General features: G+C 38.2%; 1 protein-coding gene across 18 annotated transcripts in view; it reads right to left on the bottom strand.

The window, feature by feature from the left end:
* Positions 1 to 18262, bottom strand: part of NFIA (nuclear factor I A) — a 412993-nt gene that overhangs the window by 243178 nt on the left and 151553 nt on the right. The gene's annotated exons all lie outside the window — the stretch shown is intronic.

The following is an 18262-nucleotide window of genomic DNA, read 5'->3' as shown; positions in this document are numbered from 1 at the left end:
GGAGGATTTTATTTGGCAGATGGGTGCAGCTAGTGAGCTTATGTGGCAGTGAGTTTCTGGCTGCCTGAGTGGGTAGCCTGTTATTTATTGTTTATGGATAAGTCAGTTTTAATTATTGTGAAGAGGACAGATGCTCTGGCATCTAGCACCATAAACATTTTGGATTATATTATATTATTATTATCTACTCTTCTAGAGTCTTAGGAAGCACAAAAGTCATACCTTTCAAAGTGTGTAACTTCTATAGGCAGGCTGCTTGTAAAATATAAATGAAAAACTGGATAAATACCAGCATATGACTTGAAGTATATATCTCAAAGGGTGTGTTTGTGTGTAATATTTCTTACTGGTGCAATCCATATTCCTTTTTCTATTGAATAATGCTGCTAGCTCATTCCAGTGTATTTCAAAAAGTTTTCCACTGCGCCTTAAGTGTTTCCATATGACTCCAAATCCTACAGGTAACTTGGGTTACTGCCATTCCTCAGTGTAAAATTTTCCACTATCTCAACAGCACTGTATGTATAGTCATTTAAAGCTAAAAGCATATATTTCAGTACAATCATCAGAGATGTTTAGCAAGTCTCATTATTATTATTATTAAAAAATCTCCTTATTTATATAATTTGCCTATTTGCTTTCTGATGTCTTCATAAAATCAAAGGCTAACAACTTTCCTAAGAACGGAAGAAATTTTAAAATTGTAGCTGTAGTATTTTTTTTCAAGGGGTGGTTTACACAAATACATGCCCCATACATGTTGATACAAAAAATATCAGCAAAATATTATAGTGCCGCTTCATGCCCTCAAAATAAACTATTGGCAAAAAAATTCTCATAAAATGTACTGGACAAGAAACCTGAAATCTACTGGCAAAACAACGTAAGGAATGGAAGATGTATTTTATTCCAGAAAATGGGAACACTCACTTTTGATCAGCGACAGTCCTAACAACCATAAATGAAACTTTTTAGGTCGTATTGATACCAGAGTTATACATGTTCTTCAATTATTCTAAATTAAATCCATGGGACCTAAGGCTTAAATTTTGCTGGATTGTGCCCAACATTAATATGTTAAAAGATTTGAATCTCATAATTGTGTTTTTTTCTGATGTCTACTGCATAGGCATAATATGAATCATTGTGGGTTGTGATGCAAAGCCCCTTCATTGTTTAAAGGACGGTACTCTTGTGCTGCTTTTTCTAAAGTCAAGCCTCTTGATTGGTTAAAAGGAACTATTCAATATGAAACTTGACTTATCCTACAGCTGGTATTTAAAGCCCCCTGTAACTACTTGTTTTAAACTTTAGAGTCAAATTGGTTGATGGATCTTGTCTCTATTATTCCTCTATGAGTCATGAAAAAGAATACAAAATGCAACATTTTGCACAGAATCCTTGACTATGTATTCTACGAGCTAAAATAACTCTCTTGACTGTGGTTTTTAAGCATTATTACTTTACTTTTAAAAAAACAACAGCAACCTTCTAAGAATAATGGCTAGCTGGAAAATAAGTATATTTTGTGTTAGGAATTCCTCTCAGCGAGAACACAAAACAATTAATAAACTGCCTGTTAAAAAACTATTAAATACAATGTTCTCCATTCTGGGTTCTTTTTCTTTTAATTCATGCAAATATACCCTAAACAGTTTTAATTCTCTTATTTCCCTGATCAGTGTTTTTGCTTTCCAGATGGACCATCAACTTTATGCTACTGCCAGCAACAGCTTGTGTATTATTGTTTAAAGTTAACATGATGGATTAAATATCATACGCAATGTGAGGAAAGAGGTTAAGAAAAATGCTCTTCAGTTGAAAGGCATGGATATAAGCAAATCTGAGATATATCTTTATTTTTTACAGGCTGACAAATATGAGAAAAGAAGAAAGCTGTACTTCTTGTTTTTGAAGGCAAATAATTTCTCCCTCCAAAATGAGAATTCTTCCCAATGCTTATGAACTGAAACTTGTGCTGAGATAGGCCCCCTCTCTAAATTATACAGACTAACCAACAATTATGTCATTTCATTCAAACATTCATTCGCACGTCATGTGCCCAGATTAAACAGTAACACTTTGTTTTAAACATTCCGCTCAAATTAGCAAAGTAGTGTTTCCGTCACCTAAATTTAAGCACTTGGTGAAGCACTGAAAGTTGCCTCATTTGAACTCAAACATGTTCAAGCAAGAATCTGGAACTTCAGTTTAATAGCAAACCAACAGATATCTTTTTTTTCTTTCTCTCTATTCCTCATTCTCATCTTCTTCGTTTGACTAACACCATATCTGATGCTGGCTTTGGGCAGACAGCATTCTCTATTTATTAAACTGTTTATCAGCTGGGCTATCTATATGTAGAGATTTAGAAACAATTTATTTCCCTTAGAGAAAATGGATAACATTTTCTTTTCAAAAAAGTAAACAGGAGAATAACCCATAATCCCGAAAGCTATGAGCACGCACATTTCCCATAATAATATATGGGAAAAGAAAATGCTCACCACCACCATCCTTTAAAGTCAAAACTTTCCTTATCATTGTGCAAGTACAGGAAACAGCCAGTTCTTAGGTCTAAGGGCATAAGTCCGTACTTACAGTATGCTATTATGAAACATTTATTTTAAAAACCTATGCCAGAGTGCTCCTTGGAATTTTTTTATGCTAAACCCTTATGATGATTATTTGCCAAGATACACAGCAGGCAGTAAAGAATGTTTGAAAATTTCATTTTTCATTTATCAGAACATGTCTCAACCAGTATGACTGGCATTAGAATTAAAATCTATACCACTATCATCACCTCCGAGATGTTAGTTTCCTGCCATCCATTTTGAATGACAGGCCAGACTACCAAGCAGGATGTGCATTTAAGTAGCCCCACATACTGCAAACTCTGAGATACATGTGGATTTGCCTAAAACTCTAAAATATGGCCCTTATGCTGTCTTGACTGCCAAAACCACAATTAATTCAGTTTTATTACCACTAATCTTCTTGTATGTTACATATGGTTGAGATTTTTTTCTGTAACTGGAGTATTCTTTGCACATGTGGCTATTTAGAAGTAGAATGAGAAAGTATATGAATTGACCAAAGACAAAAGACTAAACTATGGAACAGAATGTTCCCACTTACTAATTTGGTGTGCGTGCGTATGGGGAGACATCTTTGACAACACTGTAGAATGATACTTCTCAGAACAAGACAGTCCACACACACATGGTTTATGCAAACACAATGTTATCTGCACTTAAAAAACAACAACTAAAATAGTGTGGTGGGGAAATTAAATCTAAAGTGGCTACTACCACTTTCTTTCCCTAACAGAATAGAGCAATATACAGTGGTACCTCAGGTTAAGAACTTAATTGGTTCTGGAGGTCCATTATTAACCTGAAACGGTACTTAACCTGAGGTAGCACTTCAGCTAATGGGGCCTCCCGCTGCCGCTGGAGCAGGATTTCTGTTCTCATCCTGAAGCAAAGTTCTTAACCCGAGGTACTATTTCTGGGTTAGCGGAGTCTGTAACCTTAAGCGTCTGTAACCTGAGTTACCGTACCACTGTAACTTCATTTCTCCCTTCCTCACTAATACTTAGTTGCACACTGCATTTGGTCAAATCTGTCATTCCCAGGGATGTCTGCCATATACAATGCCCAAACCAGGAAATAACCTATCCAGCATAATTCACTGCTGAAAATGGGGTCAGTCTTCCATGTATGCATTATTATTATTATTTGTAAGGGGTAGCATTCAGTCCATGCCTGCAGTTGCTCAAAGACCATCAAGCTCTAAAGACTTCAATTTTAAAACAACAGAGCAAACACAACCACTTGCACATGCAAGTATCTCGTGTCCAATTTTTGCACTTCTGCAGAAATGTCTGAAAAAGGCTTGCCTATCTTCAGATATACATCTAACTCGTGAAACTTGGCTGAACAAGTCTTCTTTGGAAATTACAGCAGCAGTGCAATAACCAGAAATTTTATTGGAGAAAAGGGAGCCAGTGGCTGAGCTTGCCATAATGCCCAAATATGGGGAGGCCTTCTGCACTCTGTCATGCCCAAACTTCTGTCAAGAGAACTGTGGGACGCAAGAGGCAGAAATAAGAAGCTGATTACCAGATATTACAAAAATGGGTGCTTTGCAGTTTAGAGAGTTAACCAACAACAAATACAGTATTGGGAGGTGGGAGACATTACATAGGTGGATGATGAGAATCACTTCTGGGAATACTAGGTATGTCATATTTACAACTAATCTCCATTCTTGAGATATTTGCAACTCCAGTTATTATACACCACTATAAACACTTGCAAGCAAAGTTCTCTAAAACCAAATGAGGTAATAAAAATGTCCCTGTGCAGGGATATTTTTATGCCCAATCAAGTCTAAAGCAGTCAGGATATTGCAGTTTGGTACTTGGTGTCTATAATTTTGGATGAATGGTTTTGCTTTTTTTTTCTACACAAAAAAACCCTTGCTAATAATTAAATATCAAAAATAGCTTTTTCAGGTATGCTGATTGCTTAAATTAACAAAAGTCGGACTACTGATGCCAAATAAAAATAAAAAGTGTACCATAATGACAATTTATTTCAGTAAAATGATTATATGTTGTATTCCTTTACAGCTGCTTCTAATGAGGGACAAACAGAAATTTCACCTTCCTAAACACTTTAGAGCATCACTTAACTTTACTGTGCTTCCCTTGTAGTGTTCCGTTGATCAACGATACCCAAATCTATTAACCAATATTTAATTATCAAGCCTAGAGGAAGAGCAATGATGCTTTGCACTGCCACCCAGAAAATCTAGTCTGGACATTTAGGAAAGGATGCTAGCCATAATAAAGACTTGATTTGCACATGCAATTTCATACATTTGGGTCAGAATAAAGGACTACAGGCAAACATTTTGGACAGTTTGAGTTCTTCAGCATGTCAGTATAATAGAGTGGATGTCAGCTCAGCTGGACATCAACTTTACTTAAGACCACACGCACTTGATTATGTTAAGAATTACCTCCTTGTTGTTGTTTCCTGTTGTCAGCTTCTTCCAGCAGCTTTCTTTCACACCTTGCTTGTTGCTGCATAACTGTAAAGCAGAACTGTGGGCACTTTTGCATTTGTCAAAACAGTGCCAAGCATGGTGGTGCCGACCCATGGTGTGTGTGTGTGTGTGTGTGTGTGTGTGTGTGTGTGTGTGTGTTGGGGTAGGAGCAGCAGCAGCAGCACCCTCCTGGCAGTCGCAGCAGGGCATTTACCAAGATGGGGCATGGTGAGGCCAAAAGAGCTCCAAATTGGTTGCTGCAACCAACCTGGAAAGTGTGAATACTATTTAGAATCACTGTCTTTTTAGCTTCTCTAATGGCTTAAAGGGGAAATGTGTATGTAAATATGAAGAGGACAGGAACCTGGATATCATGGGCAATATACTGCCTACATTCTAGCACATATACAAGTTTATGAGCTGAATATATGACGAAGCAGAATCTGAAGCCGGGTTGTTTGGAACCATTATACAATGCCTCTCCTTTTTATTCTGGATTATCTATCTCCTACTACTGTAACATCATATGATTCTAGTACCAATACAGTATACCTTGTCTTCTTCGTTTTCTCTTTGATCTGCTTATCCCCAGGCTGTGAGTTGCTTTGGATAATACCTTGTTGTATAGGACAGGATGCAGACATTTCCCATACTTCCTGTTCATCTGTGACAATGTCACACCCAATATTCATCCCCCCCCCACCTGGACGATGTGCAAGCTCCTCACATACACACAGTTTTTGCATGTCCCTGGTAATAAAAGTAACAAAGTTCATATTTGAGACATGATAATGTTGTGTAAGAACAGGAAGCACAGGAAGATTGTGCATCCTGTTCCTGCATATCAATATACCAGCCGAAACAGCTCAAAGAATCTTCTGTCCTTGTTTGCTTTAGTTAACACATGGAAAACTGGACAGTTATTTTCTTTTATTGGGGATTTAACAGGCTGTAAGTTTGAGATCTGAACAAAAGAAGGAACATTTCTGAAGCAGATGCTTTGATGACCATCAGACTCATACATTACATTTAGGCACTACAAGCTCTTGGACTTAAAAGCACCAGACGTTTACATACTCTACTCCCATTAGTAACAACAGTGGTTAGAATGCATATGGTATTTTCACCCAGTGCTTCAAAAAGATAGGAAAATAGTGTGGATCAGACTTCTTCTATTAAGGATTTGTAGTTTAATGGAAACACTCTGTCCCTTTTAAGTGGAGTGTAGTTCTATGTACAAACAGTACAGATACGGAAAACTGGGATTTAGTCTGATTTCATTATATATACCTTTCCGGTAATATTCCTTAATTTCAGATCTTACATTTTTGAAATGAACGACCATCACTATGTCTGCAATCCTATGCACAATTAACTATAAGACCCACTGAAACTGAATGAGACTTACTTCTGAGTAGACATATGCAAGATTGTGCTGTTAATGAATGGTACTACAGACTAATGATGTGTAATCAAGAGAAAAATCAAAACTAATACCCTGCAAACACATAGCATATAATACCAATTATATGTTTTAAATTAAGTTTTATAGCGATAGAACTGCAGTTCAGCTCTGGTCAGCTGGTTCACTATTATTAATTCACTATAATCTTTGGTTTACTAAATTCACACAATGTATGATTAAATTGTGAGTTAAAAGCAGAGACTGCACTAAGCAATTGTTACTTAGAACAATACATGAAAACCAATAGTTAATAATGTTAAATTGCGACCAATGAGTGGGTAGGTATTAAATTATTTCAATGCACCACAATTTTCTTCAGGTAGACTAAAATTTATTACATTAAATAATGACAAGTTCTAACAAGATAATACAGGACTTAAAACATTTAGCAATATCATAACCATCTGTAACTATAAACACCTCTAGCAGACAGCTTATCAAAAGTAAATGCCATCATAAAGAGATCAACTTCCAAAAAAGGGTTTGTACTTGTATAGCATGAAAAACACATACCTCCCTTTAGACATAAACACTGAAAAAGCCCTGTGATTATGTTTTGATTTTTAATATACTAAGCCCCAACTCTTAATCCATTCATTTTTATTACCTTGATATGGTATCTTGAATGGAATTAATCAGAAATGAAGTGGAATAAATGTGATTAGATGTTATTCAGGCCAGTTCACATGGCAAGAAGTTTTTTGAAAAGCAGTCTAACCAGGTCAGTGGTTGCACAGACACTATAATCAGTTACGGAAAGGATCAATACTTCATTAACATACATGAGAGAGAGAGAGAGAGAGAGAGAGAGAGAGAGAGAGAGAGAGAGAGAGGCTGCTGCCCTATCCATTCAGTGAACTGATTTTATAACCCTTAAGGAAAAGGTGCAACTGCAGCTTAATATTAATTAGATTTTTTTTAATGGTCAGATCTCATCCCAGAACATCTTTAGAATCAGCAGTCTCAAATAGTAAGGAAGTCTCTGTAAGGAAGTACCAACAGATGCTAGGCAAAGCACAGACTCCTCCTTTATCCACTCTGAAGTCAGCAAATCTTTTGTGTATATCTTGTTCAGGCCAGAAGCTAAAAGAATAAGCTTTACATCCTAACTCTGCAGGATTAAGAACTGTATAACTTTACCAAATAGTCAGTCAAAAATTTCACTTTCCTAGGATGTTTCCTGCTTCATCCTATCGTGGGGAGGCCAATACTAAATTCTACCAACTGCATTGTGTTTGGGGGTGAATGGGGTTGGCTTTGGCTCAGTTCACACATGCAGCCACCAAAATTGGTGGCTAGTTATAAGACATCTGCATAGACACAGGTCCATATAGTAAGCCATATGTGTGAAGTAACCAGGCCTTCTTGCAACCCTGGAGGCTTTGTCATGCCTGAACAGCATGGAAAGCCACTTCACACAATCAATCAATTTTATTTATTTAATTTGTATACCGCCCTTCATCCAAAGATCACATGGTGGTTCACAACATAAAAATACAAAATGAGAACACAAAATACATCATTAAAAAAAAGGAAAAACAAACCAATAACCTCCCTCCCACAAACCCATGTTGATCAGCCAAAGGCCTGGTTACAGAGCAGTGTTATCGCCTGGTGCCTAAAGATATGTAATGAAGGCGCCCGGCAAACCTCCCTAGGGAGAGCATTCCACAAATGGGGAGCTACTGCAGAAAAGGCCCTTTCTCACATTACTACCCTAGTCTGGACCTCTATTGGAGGAGGCACTTGAAGAAGGGCCTCTGATGACTACATGGAATGCCTATGAGGAGCTGTGCCACAAGCAGCCATTCAAACAGATGTCTGCATGTGTGAATTGAGCCTTTGTTTCACCTTAATCCTATGAGTCTCTGCAATGGAGTACTAATCTCTTAGCCAGCCTGCCAGAATACTGCACTAGATGTGGCAGCACAAGCTACTACTTAAAGAGTTCCTATATCTCAACAGGATAAGGCTGCCTGTTACGTTAAGTATAGGGAGTCCCATACCGAGTTCTCCTTGTCTTCCTTCTTCCTTTGGGGAAGGTATTATTTTGATAAAAGTATAAGATGCCCTGATTTAGAATATTTCAATACCTGAAATACATTTCAATACCTGAAATACATTTCAGGTATTGGCACTATTACAGTGGGTGTCTCCGGTTATATGGACTCTGTTCTGAAACCATATGCCATCAGTGCTCCCAGCTATGTACGTGACACCACAGATTTTCTGAGGAAAATACAATCTTTAAATAATCTTCCCAACAATACTATACTAGCTACTATGGATGTGGAATCTCTGTATACCAACATCCCATACAACGATGGTTTACAAGCTATAAGGAACACCATTTCAGATAAAACCACAGCGGACTTTGCCACCAAACTCTGCCAATTTGTCCTTACCCACAACTTCAAATTCGGTGATGACCTGTTCCTTCAGATCAGCGGCACAGCAATGGGCACCCGCATGGCCCCACAGTATGCCAACATCTTCATGGCAGATTTAGAACAACGTTTCCTAAACTCCTACCCACTCAAACCTCTCTTGTACCTGCGATACATTGACGATATTTTTATCATCTGGACACATGGTCAACAGACCCTGAACACCTTCCACCAGAAATTCAATGATTTTCACCCCACAATCAACCTAACTATGAATCAATCTATGCAAGAAATACATTTTTTGGACACTACTATAAAAATACAGGATGTGCACATAGACACCACCTTAGAGAGCCAGTGTGGTGTAGTGGTTAAGAGCGGTAGTCTTGTAATCTGGAGAACCGGGTTCGAGTCTCCGCTCCTCCACATACAGCTGCTGGGTGACCTTGGGCCAGTCACACTTCTGTGAAGTCTCTCAGCCCCACTCACCTCACAGAGTGCTTGTTGTGGGGGAGGAAGGGAAAGGAGATTGTTAGCCGCTTTGAGACTCCTTAAAGGGAGTGAAAGGCGGGATATCAAATCCAAACTCTTCTTCTCTTCTTCTTATACCGTAAACCAACTGACCGACAAACATATCTACATGCCTCTAGCTACCATCCCAAACATCCCAAACAGTCCATTGTATATAGCCAGGCACTACGTTACAGCCGCATCTGTTCCAATTCTACAGACAGAGACTCTCACCTAAGAGATCTACAGCAAACCTTTTTAGAACTAAAATACCCAACAGATGAAGTTAGACAACAGATCAACAGAGCCAGACTGATACCCAGAGAGAACTTGCTGCAAGACAGACCCAAAAAAGAAAATAACAGAACACCTCTAGTCATCACATACAGCTCCCAAGTTAAAACAGTACAACGCATCATCAGAGATCTACAACCTCTCCTGGACAATGACAGTTCTCTTTCTCAAGCTCTGGGAGGAAGACCTGCCTACAGACAGCCACCCAGTCTTAAACAACTCCTAACCCACAATAATACTACAACCAGACCTAACACGGACACTGGCACCAGAGCCTGCAATAAACCCAGATGCCAACTTTGCTGCCACATACACCCGGACAACACCATTACTGGCCCCAACAACATCACACATACCATCTCGGGACTATTTAATTGCTCATCGTCTAACATTGTGTATGCCATCAAATGCCAACAGTGTCCTTCAGCTCTCTATATTGGACAAACAGGCCAGACCTTACGCCAAAGAATAAACGGACATAAATCGGATATCAGGAATCACAAGACAGAGAAACCAGTAGGAGAACACTTCAATCTCCCAGGACATTCTATACAAGATCTCAAAGTAGCTGTTTTACTACAAAGGAATTTCAGAAAATGACTGGAAAGAGAAGCTGCTGAATTGCAACTTATCACCAAACTTAAAACCATGGAGAAACCTGGTCTGAACAAAGACCTTGGATTCTTATCTCATTATACATGACAAAGCCATTTTTCACCTTTTCACCCCTTGCTTTTTCCTGTAAGACCTATTGCAGTCGTTAAGAGTCGTCAACAGGCTCATCACAGCTATCTGCCAATCACCCATTCCCACCACCCTTCTGAGTAATACCCCTCCCCACCTTCTCACTATATAGAAGGGTCTGGAAACTTCTGTTTCAGTGTATCTGAAGAAGTGTGCATGCACACGAAAGCTCATACCAAGAACTGACTTAGTTGGTCTTTAAGGTGCTACTGGAAGGAATTTTTTTTGTTCTGATTTAGAAGTAAGTGAGAATCTGCAGGGAACACTTTTACTTATTTCAGGAGCCTTTGATTAAACTCTAACTTTATCCTGGGCAGTATATTCATTACAATCTAGAGGTCTGTTTCTCTCCCAGTGTGGCGTAGTGGTTAAGAGCAGTGGACTCGTAATCTGGTGAACCAGGTTCTATTCCCTGCTCCTCCACCTGCAGCTGCTGGGTGACCTTGGGCTAATCACACTTCTCTGAAGTCTCTCAGCCCCACTCACCTAACAGAGTGTTTGTTGTGGGAGAGGAAGGGAAAGGAGATTGTTAGCTGCTTTGAGACTCCTTAGGGTAGTGATAAAGCGGGATATCAAATCCAAACTCTTAGGAACGTAGGAATCTGGCATAATGGCTTGGTCAATCCACCTCAGTATTGTTTACTCAGACTGTCACTGGCTCCCCAGAGTCTCAGAAAGAAGATATTCCCAGCCCTACCTAGAAATTGAAGGCATTGAGTCTAGGACCTTCTGCATGCAAATGAGATACTCAACCACTGAGCACTTCCTGTGATCAGTTTGTATTAGCAGTATTATATTTGTTCCTATAATTGAGCTGCTGCTCTTAAGTTAGGTATCTCAGGAGCAATAATCACAAAATTCATGCTAGTCAAAGGCCATAACAATTACAATAAGATGTACCTAAATGGAAACCTAGTAATAATATAACATACATCAGCAATATAAAATAAGAAAAATCAGAAGTACCACCAGCTAACTCAAGAAATAATCACAAAATATAAATGTACAAGATGGAGGTTCCACTGAAGTTCAAAATTAACATTTTTCATCTGCACCTACTTCCAATTGTATTCTTCAAGTTTTATAAATTTAAAGTCACACTTAAAATTAATGTTTTTGGCCCCAGAAGCAGCAAACTGTTTCATTTCTGCAATTCAGATCCTGTGATCCTTTGCTTTTGGAAAAGCCTTTTCTGAGTAAGGATATATGATAGGTGGGATTCAGTATTTGCAATGACCTCAGGAAGTCTGAAAAAACTTTCAGAATCAAAAGTGGGCCCCAGCCTACAGTGCTATAAACATCTCACTTTAAGAGTTGAGAAAAGAGAAAATAACTCCATTGTACTATCATTTTAAATACTGAGCTTCAGTTCCTATGAATATTTTTTGAAAGAAAAGATTTCAAACATGATTCTCATGGTCCAACCACTTAATATGATTGGAACTAGACTGGCACCCACAGTATTTTTGCTCATACAAAAAAAAATTTAAAAAAAATTAATGCTACTTTTTGATCAACGAGAAGGCTTCTGTCATCTCTGAATAGTTTTAAAAAAAGTGTGACAGTTTTATGTGTCTTGAATTCCTGCAAGATTCCCTCCCAAATTTAACACCTAGTAAGTAAAAAGGGGCATGGCCAAATTGTAATAAAAATATTAACCATAGAACTTCAGTTTATTTTATTATGCCTGAAACTTTAAACATAATGGCCTATATTTTCCAAAACACAGTGAAAACACATTTCTCCACTGGGGTTCAGCTTCTAAGGCATTTCTTTGTTGCTCTGCTTTCAAGTATTTATGCAAATAAGATGTTAATTAGGGTAATTGTAACTTAAATTATGCTTGTGTAAACCTCTCCATTGGTAGGGAAGTGTGGGAATCCAGACAACTGGTATTTAAAGCAGCTGTGCTAAACTGTCCTGAAAAGTAAAACATACCAAGATCACTTTCATGTCTTTACAATTTGTTTTTACGAGGTGTAACATTTTTTTCAAATACCATCATTTTTGCTTTTTTATATTGCAAGTGACAGTCTGACATTTTACAACCAGCTTATTGAAAACAAGAACTGAGCACTCTTGCTGTAACGGACATCAACTACTGAATAGAGATTGAGATGCTAATGAGATGAAAGAAGCTGCAGAAAGTTTTGATAAATGCTGTACACACTCTTAACCACTAGTGAATATGGGTTAACAACCGCCATTGCCACCACTGTTTGACAAAAAGTAACCCTTTAAGATAAATTAATCATAGTGTCAGTACTTAATGGGATGCAAAATCTGAGGGCCATAAAGAATTGCAGCCCCTGTATTCTGCTGTTGCATTTCATGTATAATATTGTTCCTTGTTTTCATCTGAACTTGTAACAGTGTTCAGAAAGAGAAGAGGGGTCGGGGAAAACAGTGAGCAGAAAAGGCCTGGTTCTCACTTCAAGTTAAAGTATATAGTTAATGTTTATCTATGATTTAAAGTGAATGAGCAGTGTGCTGATGCAGAAAAGTCCTCCTTGCTCTAGGTTGCTCCATGCCAGGAGCAACAAACCCACAAGCCTTGGTTTGCTGTACCTCCTGAGTCTGGGCTTGTGGTTTGGTTTACACACAAGCTGTGAGCCGCAAATAACCAATGCAAAAGATTCATGACTGAACAACAACAAATATCAGCATAACAATTACGTAAAGGGAAAGCATCGAAGAAAAACTGCTATAAAATAATGGCACCCTTCAATTAATGTCTTTCATTAGGGCTTTCCCCACCAGCAGCTATATTGTGCTAGTTCTGCCCTGAAGTCTTTGCTGTGTTCTAAAAATAGGTAACATGAAAATCCAGTATAACTCTCAATTGCATTCATATTTTGTAGATGCAATGGTTCAGTCTTCCATCCCGCAAACGTTCCAAGGAGATGGGGCCAAGCATGCACATTTGGACTTCACAGCATCCAGCTTCAACGTAGGGAATCGCCAGCTGTATTGTGCAAGTACTCTGTTGACTTTTCTTCCGCTGTGCTATGTTGCAGGCAGTTAGCATTCACAATGGAATCGGATTGATTACTACACATTAGCTCATAGGATTCCAGGAAGTAAAACAGTTCAAGGGATCACATTTCTTAAACCAATGCAAAGTACTACTCTGTTATTTCTTCCTAAAGTGTCAATCCCCAATATCCTTTTTGGTTTTAGCCAATTTTCATCTTGGCAGGACGTGTAAATCTGCGCACTCGGAAACATTATAGGCTTGCTGGCTGTCAAAATTTTGTCTTGGCCAATGCCTGAATGGTATTCCTGTCATTTCAACAGAGTAAGAAACTCCTCATCCTGGAATATAGCATGTCCTTAAACATCAAGTTAAGCCAAGAACGTCAGCCTACTATCTGAATTTGAAATCATTTCTCTCAGTATTATGCAAACAGTCAGCTAATAATACTGGGTTGGTAAATGCAGCAGAAACAACCTGGCCCCAGCAAGTTTATGGGCTGATTAAGACCCCTTTAATAAATAAAACATATATCAATCAATGATAAAAAAAGAAACAGCCAATGGGACCAGAAACCCTATGTCTCCCTTTCACTGACTCCAAACCTTGTAAGCTTAAATTTGTACACCCTTTCAAGCTGATTAGTTGCTATCATATAGTCCTTTGAGACTGATTATTTAAACTGATATCTTTGCCCTTCAGCAGGCTCCTTTTTCTTCTTTTTTCTTTTTTAGAAACAGGGGCAGAGTGCGTGCAGAAATTCTAACTCTTAAAAAAGGGAACAAGCAGAGAAATGTGTGTGCTGTCGTTTAGAAATAGCCATTTAGCCAAATTGCATACCTGTGCTGTGTCAGCTGTATAGTAGATTCATCTCATTCCATTGGTCTAATGGATGGCAATTGAATTTAATTAGCAAAACTACTTTGACTTAATCTCATACTGTGCTGAATGTAATGAAATCTTCCTCTCTCTCTCTCTCTATCTCTCTCTCTCTCTCTGTTCAACTAAAGAATGTCCTTAAACTGCATTCCACTGTAAGAATATTTAAGAGTAACATATATATTAAGACATATTGTTTCATCTTCCTTTTGTGGGATTTATTGTATCACATAACAAAATAATTTTAGAAAACACTGTGATTGCTAACTGTGGTTAGAATCTAAAAAGTTTAGGCTCTAAAAAAGTTGAGATTCAATTACCACAGTGCCTCAATTAGAAGCACTTTTAAAATATGAATAAAATAAAAATCCTTTTTGTGGATCAATACTTGATATATAATTCCATGTTTCATTCCTGAAGAGGAAGTGAACATTAATAGTCTTCATATAGTTCTCTCAAAAATGTTATATGTATGTTATGTGTGTGCACTGATGTATGAAAGTAGTTAATCAAAAGTTAAATTGTACTCACTTTTACATAGGTACAATCAAACAACTGTCTGGCTGCACCTGTGAGATGGTGTGTATGGCTGGATCTGACAAGGAATTAGCTCCCTTGACATTATGAGATGAAGAAGCCCACTTTTTCAGGCTTCCTTAACAGATAAAACAGTCCAGCCCTCCATAACTGATTTCATCATAAGGTAATTGTGAAGCAATTCTCCATTGGCAGGGCAGAAAAGGCCTCAAGGGAGCAGTCCAACTTGTCCAATTCTTGCAAGATGTCTTTTCCTCTGAGACTTGAATGCCAAATATCTTTTCTCTTCTTCTCTTCAGCCTCAATTGAGGTTCATATGAAAGACTTCCACAAAATGCCTTGCTTAGCAGCCTATTCAATAGTTAAAGTGATCAGGAAGCTCCTCCTAATGTTTAAGCTAACACTAACATTCCTTTGGTCTAAAACCATTGCTTGCCTTTATCTTTGGTGAACTAGATGGTGAAAAATTTGTGGTTTAGAGAGAACAGCCGTATAACGTCCACACCATGTTTTTCCTTCCACCAGCTATTCAACTGCAGAAATGCATCTGTCGTCAAAAATGTGATTGCCCAAAATGCTTACATTATCTGAATTCACAAGGCATTTCCCAGTATGTCAGCCTATGTACACTATGCAAGCAGCACTTCTGGTTTGTATAAAACTTCTGATTATCCAAATAAGTAGCATGCCAAAACCACCTCATTCCACTCTCCCATTAAGCTCCTTGGAAGGCAAGACCTCCATCAACAGTCAATGCTATTATTTCTGCAGCAGAACACGCATGGCAGAGACCATATATTCAAAGTTACCTTCAGATTACAACACCACAAATTATACACATGGTAATCACTATTCTGGTATTTTACACCCCACTTTCTTTTTCTTTTTTAAAAGACTAACCACTTCCACTCTTTCACAGGATGAACAAAAGTACAGTTGAGTCCTTTTTAATTTAGAAAAAACAGTGAGGAGAAGATGAATCTGTATAAAATTACGAACAGCATGAAAAAATAGATAGAGAGCAGCTTTTCCTCCCCCCTAATACAAAACCTGGGGACATTAAATGAATATGAGTGCTGGAAAATTGAGGGCAGACAAAATGAAAGTGGAGTTCACTAACACCAGATACATCTATGGCCACCAGCTTTCAAAGGGATTTAGACAACTTCATTGATAATAAGGCAGTCATTGACTACTAATCATCATAGTTGGATACTACCTTCAACATTAGAAGAGAGATATCTCTCTGAACACCAGATGCTGAAGATCACTAGTGGGAAAAGGGTTCCCATAGGCATGTGGTTAGCCAGTGTGAAATGGGTCTCTGGTCTGATCCAACAGGATAGGTCCATCTAATCCAGAAGGATCCCATTTTTCAGAAAGTTGGCTTATTCATCGGAGAAATCCTGGCCAGGATAGCAAGAGCTGCTAGACTCACAAATGTATTGTAAAATGACATTTTTGACCTTTAACAACTGATTCTAACATCTCAGAAGCTTGTTTTGAAACTCTCTATAACTGTGGCGTTGGAGTGTGAGGCTAAAGGTTATTGAACTTATGAACCAGTTTCACAGTTCCATGGATGATGACCTTGTAATTATGTTGACAAGTTCTACTAGATCCTTTATAAGAGAAAACTGCACTTGATAATTTTGCAGAACATCCCAGCTGCCACCATAACTAGCCTCCTCAGCGACTCATTTCTGGGGTAGATCCAGAGTGAACAGGATTCATACTAACATTACCCTCCAGTCAGAGAACCAATACAATGCAAAATACACTCATCAGTAGCTAGTCACACATGATATGGCATGTTTCTGGGAATCAACAACTGACAGCAACTATGCTAAGGAACATAACCAGTCCTTAGGCTTTACAGTGGTACCTCGGGTTAAGTACTTAATTTGTTCCAGAGGTCCGTTCTTAACCTGAAGCACCACTTTAGCTAATGAGGCCTCCTGCTGCCTCCGCGCCACTGGAGCACAATTTCTGTTCTCATCCTGAAGCAAAGTTCTTAACCTGAAGTTCTATTTCTGGGTTAGCGAAATCTGTAACCTGAAGCGTCTGTAACCCGAGGTACCACTGTAATTGTTTTCTATACAAACATTTCTGCTACACAGCTAAATATTAATAGGCATATTCCCAGCTACAAAGGACTAGATATCTTCCCTTGTTCAGAAACATTTTGAAGGTCAAGACATAAACTTAGTACAGTGAGACAAATTAAACCTGCATGTTGTCGTTTAGTCGTGTCCGACTCTTTGTAACCCCATGGACCAGAGCACGCCAGGCACTCCTGTCTTCCACTAAATCTAATCTATCTCTTACGCATCAGTGTATGATAATTTGAGATGTGGTTTTCACATGCAGCAGATGACATGATAGTATCATTTTACCTGAAGAAGATAGACCATTTTTAATGCTTCCTTATGTGTGAAATTTCCTGCAACAAATTAGTATGTAAAGGAGCAGGGTTCGATCACAGTTCACTCCCAACTATGCTAGTTTTCTAACTGCAGAAAACTGTTTATATGGGGAACATTCAACAACAACTCTCACCTTCAGTTTGTAGCTGAATCACTTTCTACTGTATCATAGACCAGACCTTAGCTAGAAGCATTTTAGAACTTTGGCTATCTGCCACAAACTAATATGGACTAGTAACAAAATATTGTTTGAATAAACCATTATATGTCCCAAAGAGTTTTGTGTCTACCAAACAATGTTAAAGCTTATTCAGTACAAAATAAATTACAAAAAATACTGGAATATTTTCTTTGCTGAAGTTAAAATTAATTGATGGGGCTGTTCTGTAATAAAAATAAATGATCTAAGACCTGCTTGAGTTTAAAAAATCACAATGCTTCTTCTACACAACCTTCGTAATATTTTGTAACAGATATTTGTAACAAATTTGTAGGGAGTAATTATTCTTTCTCACTATTTTATTGGTTGTTTTATTCGACCCCTCTTTCTAACTGCAGCTTACTTTTAGAAAACTGTTGTGCTGGAATAATAAACAGTTTTTCAGCAGTTGCCATGCACATTCCTCTTATTGCAGGCATGGCCAAACTTGGCCCCCCAGCTGTTCTGGGACTACAATTCCCATCATCCCTGACCACTGGTCCTGTTAGCTAGGGATGATGGGAGTTGTAGTCCCAAAACAGCTGGAGGGCCAAGTTTGGCCATGCCTGTATTATTGGATGTTCCCTCACTTTAACTGTTCTAAAAAAATGCACAAGGATAGATGTTTTTCAGCTGCATAAAAAGATAACAGTTGCACTTCACCTGTGCAAATAATGAGGACTTTATAAACAGACAGAAGTATTATCTAAACATGCAATCCCATTGTTTCATAGTTGTCTTCAGGGAACTTACGTGGACTGCACCTACATTCATTAGAAGAATGGGCAA

This window comes from Podarcis gaigeae (assembly GCF_964106915.1).
Source record: "Podarcis gaigeae genome assembly, chromosome: 6".
NCBI lineage: Eukaryota > Metazoa > Chordata > Lepidosauria > Squamata > Lacertidae > Podarcis > Podarcis gaigeae.
This window is presented reverse-complemented; position numbering and strand designations above follow the sequence as displayed.